Here is an 8,506-nt window from a genome sequence, read left to right on the forward strand (position 1 = left end):
TCCAACAACTAAACAAGTTCAAGTCGAGCAGTCATTTGAAAGAGTAAGAACATTTCAGCGAGACAACTGAAAGGCAAAATCCATTAACGCCAAGATAATGGAATCCATTGCCCTTGACAATCAACCGTCCTCTGTCGTGGATGATGTTGGCTTTCGTCGACTGGTCGAGCCCCGGTACACACTATTTTTCAGATTTGCCCCCACCAGTTACACAGTATTGTTGAAACGTACATCTATGAGCTACTTGCTATGGGCGTCACAGCTATTAGCTTCACGGCTGACATTTGGACCAGCGATGTCAGCCCCATGCGCATGCGGAGTCTGACAGCACAGTGGGTCGACTAGGATTTCGTACTGATGAAAGCCGTATTACATGCTCAGGAATGTGCTGGTTCTCATACTGCTGCTGCCATTTCAATGGCATTTGAGAACATGTTTGAAACATGGACACACTCCTAGCGCCATTCGAACAACTGACTCGAGAAATAAGCTAATCAACTGTGTCTGCAGCAGACGTGATACCCTCTATCATGGCATTGAAACGCCTGCTCAACAAAACTGCCGACACAGACCGTGGGGTTAAAACTTACAAAAGTACTCAAGGCTGTGGACAAGCGATTCGGTGGCATTCTCTCTGAGCCTCTTTACTGTGTCACCACCATGCTCGATGCTAGGTACAAGGACCACTACTTCGATGTAGAGAAGAAACAGGGTTTATGTGAAATGTAACACAGCTGGACATACAGTGCACAGTGACAGTGTGCACAGAGGAGGCCACGGACAGACAGAGCTGAGACTTCACTGCTTGACATGTATAATGAAATTGTGGTTGAGAATAAAACGACTATTATTATTTAATCTTAATTTAACTAGGCAAGTCAGTTAACCTGTTGTCACTAGGGGGCAGTATTTTCATTTTTGGAAAAATACCGTTCCCAAAGTAAAACGGGATATTTTGTCAGGACAAGATGCTAGAATATGCATATAATTGACAGCTTAGGATAGAAAACACTCTAAAGTTTCCAAAACTGTAAAAATATTGTCTGTGAGTATAACATAACTGATATTGCAGGCGAAAGCCTGAGAAAAATCCAATCCGGAAGTGACTCATGTTTTGAATGCTCTGCGTTCCGATGCGTCCTTATTGAGCAGTGAATGGGCTATCAACCAGATTCCTTTTTCTACGTATTCCCCAAAGTGTCTACAGCATTGTGACGTAGTTTCACGCCTTTATGTTGAAGAATACCCGTAAGCGGCTACATTGCGCAAGTGGTCACCTGATGGCTCTCAGAGTGATTCTTGCGTAAAATACAGAGGTAGCCATTTTTCCTATCGCTCCTACTGAAAAACCAATTGTCCCGGTGGATATATTATCGAATAGATATTTGAAAAACACCTTGAGGATTGAGTATAAACAACGTTTGCCATGTTTCTGTTGATATTATGGAGCTAATTTGGAATATTTTTCGGCGTTGTCGTGACCGCAATTTCCGATTTCTCAGCCAAACGTGAAGAACAAACGGAGCTACGCCTACAAAAAAATAATATTTTTGGAAAAAAGGAACATTTGCTATCTAACTGGGAGTCTCGTGAGTGAAAACATCCGAAGCTCATCAAAGGTAAACAATTTAATTTGATTGCTTTTCTGATTTTCGTGACCAAGTTACCTGCTGCTAGCTGGACATAATGCTATGCTATGCTATGGATAAACTTACACAAATGCTTGTCTTGCTTTGGCTGGAAAGAATATTTTGATAATCTGAGATGACAGGGTGATTAACAAAAGGCTAAGCTGTGTTTCAATACATTTCACTTGTGATTTTCATGAATAGGAATATTTTCTAGTAATATTTATGTGCGTTGTGTTATGCTAATTAGTGTCAGATGATGACAATGATCCCGTTCACGGGATGGGAGTTACAACAAGTTAAGAACACATTCTTATTTTCAAAGACGACCTAGGAACGGTGGGTTAACTGCCTCCTTAAGGGGCAGAACGACAGATTTTCACCTTGTCAGCTCGGGGCATCCAATCTTGCAACCTTAAGGTTAACTAGTCCAACGCAATAACGACCGTTGCACTCCACAAGGAGACTGACTGCCTGTTACGCAAATGCAGTAAGCCAAGGTAAGTTGCTAGCTAGCATTAAACTTATCTTATAAAAAACAATCAATCATAATTACTAGTTAACTACACATGGTTGATGATATTACTAGATATTGTCTAGCATGTCCTGAGTTGCGTATAATCTGACTGAGCATACAAGCATACAAGTATCTGACTGAGCGGTGGTAGGCAGAAGCAGGCGCGTAAACATTCATTCAAACAGCACTTTTGTGCGTTTTGCCAGCAGCTCTTCGTTGTGCGTCAAGCATTGCGCTGTTTATGACTTCAAGCCTCAACTCCCGAGATGAGGCTGGTGTAACCTAAGTGAAATGGCTGGTGTAACCTAAGTGAAATGGCTGGCTTATTAGCACACGCTAATAGCGTTTCAAACGTCACTCGCTCTGAGCCTTGGGGTGGTTGTTTCCCTTGCTCTCCATGGGTAACGCTGCTTTGAGGGTGGCTGTTGTCGTTGTGTTCCTGGTTCGAGCCCAGGGAGGAGTGAAGAGAGGGACAGAAGCTATACTGTTACACTGGGAATACTAAAGTGCCTATAAGAACATCCAATAGTCAAAGGTTAATGAAATACAAATGGTATAGAGGGAAATAGTCCTATAATTCCTATAATAATGACAACCTAAAACTTCTTACCTGGGAATATTGAAGACTCATGTTAAAAGGAACCACCAGCTTTCATATGTTCTCATGTTCTGAGCAAGGAACTTAAACGTTAGCTTTCTTACATTGCACATATTGCACTTTTACTTTCTTCTCCAACACTTTGTTTTTGCATTATTTAAACCAAATTGAACATGTTTCATTATTTATTTGAGGCTAAATTGATTTTATTGATGTATTATATTAAGTTAAAATAAGTGTTCATTCAGTATTGTTGTAATTGTCATTATTACAAATAAAAAATTAAATGAAAATCTTTTTGGTCCTCCAATAATCGGTATCGGCGTTGTAAAATCATAATCGGTCGACCTCTACGCTGAAGTTTCTAAAACTGTTTGAATGATGTCTGTGAGTATAACAGAACTCATATGGCAGGCAAAAACCTGAGAAAAAAATCCAACCAGGAAGTGGGAGATCTGAGGTTTGTAGGTTTTCAAGTCTTTGCCTATCCAAGATTTAGTGTAAATTTGGTCCGATTGCACTTCCTAAGGCTTCCACTAGATGTCAACAGTCTTTAGAACATTGTTTCAGGCTTCTACTGTGAAGGGGGGGGGGGGGGGGCGAATGAGAGCTGTTTGACTAAGAGGTCTGGCAGACTGCCATGAGCCAAATCATGCGCGCGGCCGTGAGAGCGAGCTGCATTCCTTTTCATTTCTAAAGACAAAGGAATTGTCCGGTTGAAGCATTATTGAAGATTACTGAAGATTATGTAAAAACATCCTAAATATTGATTCTATACATCGTTTGACATGTTTCTACGAACTGTAATATATATTTTTTTACTTTTCGTCTGGACTAAGTGCCTGCGCCTCGTGAATTTCGATTTGTGAACTAAACGGGCGAACAAAAAGGAGGTATTTGGACATAAATTATGGACTTTATCAAACAAAACAAAAATTTATTGTGGAACTGGGATTCCTGGGAGTGCATTCCGAAGAAGATCATCAAAGGTAAGTGAATATTTATAATGCTATTTCTGTATTTTCATCAACATTTATTATGAGTATTTCTGTAAATTGATGTGGCTCTCTGCAACATCACGGGATGTTTTGGAAGCAAAACATTACTGAACATAACGCGCCAATGTAAACTGAGATTTTTGGTTATAAATATGAACTTTATCGAACAAAACATACATGTATTGTGTAACATGAAGTCTCATGAGTGTCATGTGATGAAAATCATCAAAGGTTAGTGATTAATTATCTCTATTTCTGCTTTGAGACTCCTCTCTTTGGTTGGAAAAATTGCTGTGTATTTCTGTGACTAGGTGAAGCCTAACATAATTGCATGGTATGCTTTCGTCGTAAAGCCTTTTTGAAATCGGACACTGTGGTGGGATTAACAACAAGTTAAAATTGTGTATAATACTTGTATGTTTGAGGAATTTTAATTATGAGATTTGTTGTTTGAATTTGGCGCCCTGCACTTTCACTGGCTGTTGTCAAATCGATCCCGTTAACGGGATTTCACACGTAAGAAGTTTTAAGAACAAAATCTTATTTACAATGACAGCCTACCCCGGCCAAACCCAAACGACGCTGGGCCAATTGTGCCCTGCCCTATGGGACTCCCAATCACGGCCGGATGCGATACAGACTGGATTCGAACCAGGGACTGTAGTGACGTCTCTTGCACTGAGATGCAGTGCCTTAGACCGTTGTGTCTGTGTGTGTGTTGGGTAACTATTTAAATGTTCTAGAATGCTTAAAAGGGCGCTAAAATATTGGTTATCGGTATCATTTTTGGGGGGCAAGGAAAATATTGGATATCGGTATCGCCCAAAAATGTAATATCGGTGCATCCCTACTTTCAATACAATTAGGCTTAGCCTATAGCGTCACAAGAGAACACTGATTGACCCACCAGACTGACTTCAAACTAAGGTCAATTTGAGATCTATCCATACCATTCGTAAACTTTACTATAGAAAAGGTGCTTTGCCATTGCTGTGCATGACTCTTGTAGCTGTTATAGTAGGCCTAAATTAGCAACTGGCTGATTCAACCATGAGGTTGATATGATATTATGTACTAAAAGAGACCAAGAGAGTGACTATGAACTGAAAACTTCTCCTGGTGAGCAGGTGCTACTACATAACAATGATCAATTGACTGTAAATGTAAAATATGGGCCTTATCCAATACTTTTGAAGAGGAGGAATTTTAACAACAAGTTACATTGTCCTAAAAAAAGTTAAATTTCTGACTTGATCAACAACAAAAAGCCTTCAAGCTCTCTACAAAAACTCAGTTATTTAACCCATTCCAAAACATACTAGTGCCTGCTATGTATGAATTTCATTCACAAAGTCATGGGTACTTGCATGACAGCAGAGGCGGTCTACCTCATGTGAGTTCTCAAATTAATAAGTTTAGTTTCCCCCACTGAACTTGATGCTTCAGTCAATGAATACTTTTGTCAACAAGTGTATCATGTACTGTGATCTGGAACTTAAATTAAACTGTCATTAAACTTTGTGTCAGTTACAAAATTCCTTATTCAATTTCAATTTGTAAATAACCAAGTCAGTGGCTAACAATCAGCCCAACTGAACCATGACCATGATTACACTAGGGTCAACATGTTAGCTAGCGAACTTCATCAGCAGACACACTAGGTCAACGTGAGCATATTAGCATTAGTTAGCTAGTTGATAACACAGTATCAAGAATGAATGTGTTGACGTAGATAAGCTCCTTATCCTTATGACTAGCTGTTAGCTGACTATCAATAAATGCTTGCATCTCTTTGGAAAATGATGACTTGTCAAGTTAGCAGGTGTTTGCTAGCTGGAAGGCAACATATGATTGGTATCGCCTCTATTGAGGCGCCTGGGGTGGAGTTACTCTTTGTAGCCAGCTTACCCTATCAATCATGTTACTAAAGCAACAAGATCATCAACACAACGGGGCCCTGCTAATGTTAGCTAGCTAGCATTAACAAACAGTAGAGAAGCAGTAGGTAGCTAGTAGCCTCTGCCAAGTCCCCAACAACCGGATGTTCCGGTTTTCAGGGACCATTAAAAGAGAGCCTGTGACGAGAGTTCCGCTTTTTGAAGTTTTGAAGGCAACACTCCATCCTAACTCCTCCACATTTACTGGATTGGTTGAACAGTACAGAAGAGAACCTCCCCCGACAGTTTTTCTTCTTCTTGTCAAGACCAGTATATATGGCGATCTAGTTTCACGCGTGTATTTTAAGCCTGCTACGCTTTCACACGCTACTATCTATGTAGCTAACGTTAGCTAGGTAACTAGCAAACTAACGTTACTTACCCAAACAACTTTATGACCCAACTAGTTAATCTAATCTATCTTGCTAAAACAGCAAAGGTCCAGCTAGCAAGCAACACTGCCTTCCACTGAATTACATTAAAGGCAAGATGCTACTGTAGGTAGTTAGCTAAGTTTTCATATCTATCCATGTTAGCCAGCTGCATTGAATAAAGGTTAACTAGATTGCTAGCTAACGTTACTGGAATGGAGTAAGGCTGGGGTTCTAGCTAGCTAACGTTAAGTTAACTGTGGCAATGGAAAGTTAGCTAACAACTACACCAACATGGCCTAAGCAGTTACAGTAGCGAGTTACCGTTAAACTTAGCAATGTTATTAACGATTCATATTGTTAACTAGGCCTGATGTTACGCGTTATTGTTTGTCATCGTATTGTCAATATATGGGTGCACGTTTCCCACCAAAAAGAAGAAACATTATAGAACGTTGAATGGTCATGTCATTACCAGCTAACGTTAGCTAGCTAGTTTGTGTGTGAGCCCATTAGACCATTACAATGGTAACGTTAGCACTGTAACTGGCTAGTATGGCTAGCTACAGTTAGAACGAGAGTACAAACTTACCTTTGTCGCTGCCTGTCAGTCTTCCTATTCCAGAAAAATATCCTCATTTACAATCCCCAATGCCTTACGGCGAATTATTGAATACAGTCTCTTCTCCATGGAGCCCCCCCAGATTTCCCAACGTACAACCCTCACTCCTCTGAGTAGATGTCAATTCTGTTTCCAAATCAACAGCGCCTCTCCGTCAACTCGCCACCACCGTCAACAGCAGAAACTTACTGTATTCGATCTGACCATAGAGAAACCAACATTTCGATGTAGGCATGTACACCATTAGCAGGTCGATACTTCCATTTCAGCGAGAGTAGCGTTGCTTCCAAAGCATTTTTTTTTTAATACGGAAAAAAACTTGAAGACCCTGTTTTCTTGAAGAAACCTTTTTTTGTAAATGTCACAAAATGGCGCGCGTTCCAAACCTGCGCAGCGTACCGGCCCGGCGGAAGACCATAGAAACTACAGTAAACCAATGTACTCAGTAAGCGCCGTTGTAGCACATCTACCAACCCCTTTCATTATATTAACCAATATCTGTCTGGGCATAAGTTTCAATGTACATGTCATTGCTATGATCAGTGGATTTACTATTCCGGGAAGAAGGTACATTTTTTGGGGAAAAACGAAAGTGGCTAACAAAATGGAGGCTGAATAAGAACGTTACCATGACGACTGTCTATCAAACGAAGAAGTTCCCGTATGGACCAATGACGCAGAAAAAGACCGTGCAGTTGTCATAGAAACTGCCAATCAAAATATTTGAAAGGGGGCGGGTCATAGGAGTGATTGTGGGAGCTAAACCAGAGATACTCCTTTCGCTATTCTCTCTGGCTAAACTCCTTGACGCGAGAAAGTGTTCGGTTGGGTCACCATCGAACTGGGGAAACAACACCTGGGACATCATTCATTACCTACCCAACAATGCTGAGTGTACAAAAACTAGATTAGATGTCTAACCCTTCTTTTTACGGTCTATGGTCTAACACTATGGGGAGTCAGTCAACAGTGGAACCGCTGCAGCCTGATCTCATAGCATTTTGTATTATTCTGTACTTAAATCCAAACATGATATAGTAAATTTAAGTTTCGTCAGTAGCGGTGGCGTGGGCAAAATCACAGGGAAAGCCAAGCCAGGCAAAAAAAGAAATCATATTACAACCTGTGTTGTGATAATTGCATTGTTTGCTCTATAATCCTGTTAGTTCATGTGCATTGACACAGTGATATATAGGCCTAAAGCCGGGACAATAAGAAGAATAAAGAATAAATTCAACCACATATTTGTTTCATTACAAAACCGGAGATCAACATCTGTCCTGTGAAGTCCACAATACATATTGCATGTAACAAACAGTTACAGTTGAAGTTGGAAGTTTACATGCACCTTAGCCAAATACATTTAAACTCAGTTTTTCACAATTCCTGACATTCAACCCTAGTAAAAATTCCCTGTCCTAGGTCAGTTAGAACCACTTTATTTTAAGAATGTGAAATGTCAGAATAATAGTGCAGAGAATGATTTCTTTCAGCTTTTATTTCTGAACTGCTATTTTTAGGTCTCGGATCGGGTTCAAGTCCAGGCTTTGGCTGGGTCACTCAAGGACATTCAGAGACTTGTCCCAAAGCCACTCCTGCTTTGTCTTGGCAATGTGCTTAGGGACGTTGTCCTGTTGGAAGGAGAACCTTCGCCTAAGTCTAAGGTCCTGAGCACTGCCGAGATGGTTGTGCTTCTGGAAGGTTCTCCCATCTCCACAGAGGAACTCTGTCAGAGTGACCATCGGGTTCTTGGTCACCACCCTGACCAAGGCCCTTCTCCTCCGATTGTTCAGTTTGGCCGGGCGGCCAGCTGTAGTAAGAGTCATGGAGGTTCC

The 8,506-nt window shown here is 40.7% G+C and overlaps 1 protein-coding gene across 5 annotated transcripts in view; it reads right to left on the reverse strand.

Moving 5' to 3' along the window:
- Positions 1-7,281, reverse strand: part of LOC139423176 (dual specificity tyrosine-phosphorylation-regulated kinase 1A-like) — a 45,540-nt gene extending 38,259 nt beyond the window's left edge. Inside the window, exon 1 of one of the 5 annotated variants that reach the window (XM_071174897.1) lies at positions 6,861-7,281. The gene's annotated coding sequence lies outside the window, so the exon portion shown is untranslated. Of the gene's footprint in view, positions 1-6,641 lie in introns of all 5 variants that reach the window. The other 4 variants (XM_071174896.1, XM_071174899.1, XM_071174898.1 and 1 more) reach the window with 4 other exon arrangements.
- Between the last annotated feature and the right edge of the window lie 1,225 nt (positions 7,282-8,506).

This window comes from Oncorhynchus clarkii, chromosome 12, assembly GCF_045791955.1.
Source record: "Oncorhynchus clarkii lewisi isolate Uvic-CL-2024 chromosome 12, UVic_Ocla_1.0, whole genome shotgun sequence".
NCBI lineage: Eukaryota > Metazoa > Chordata > Actinopteri > Salmoniformes > Salmonidae > Oncorhynchus > Oncorhynchus clarkii.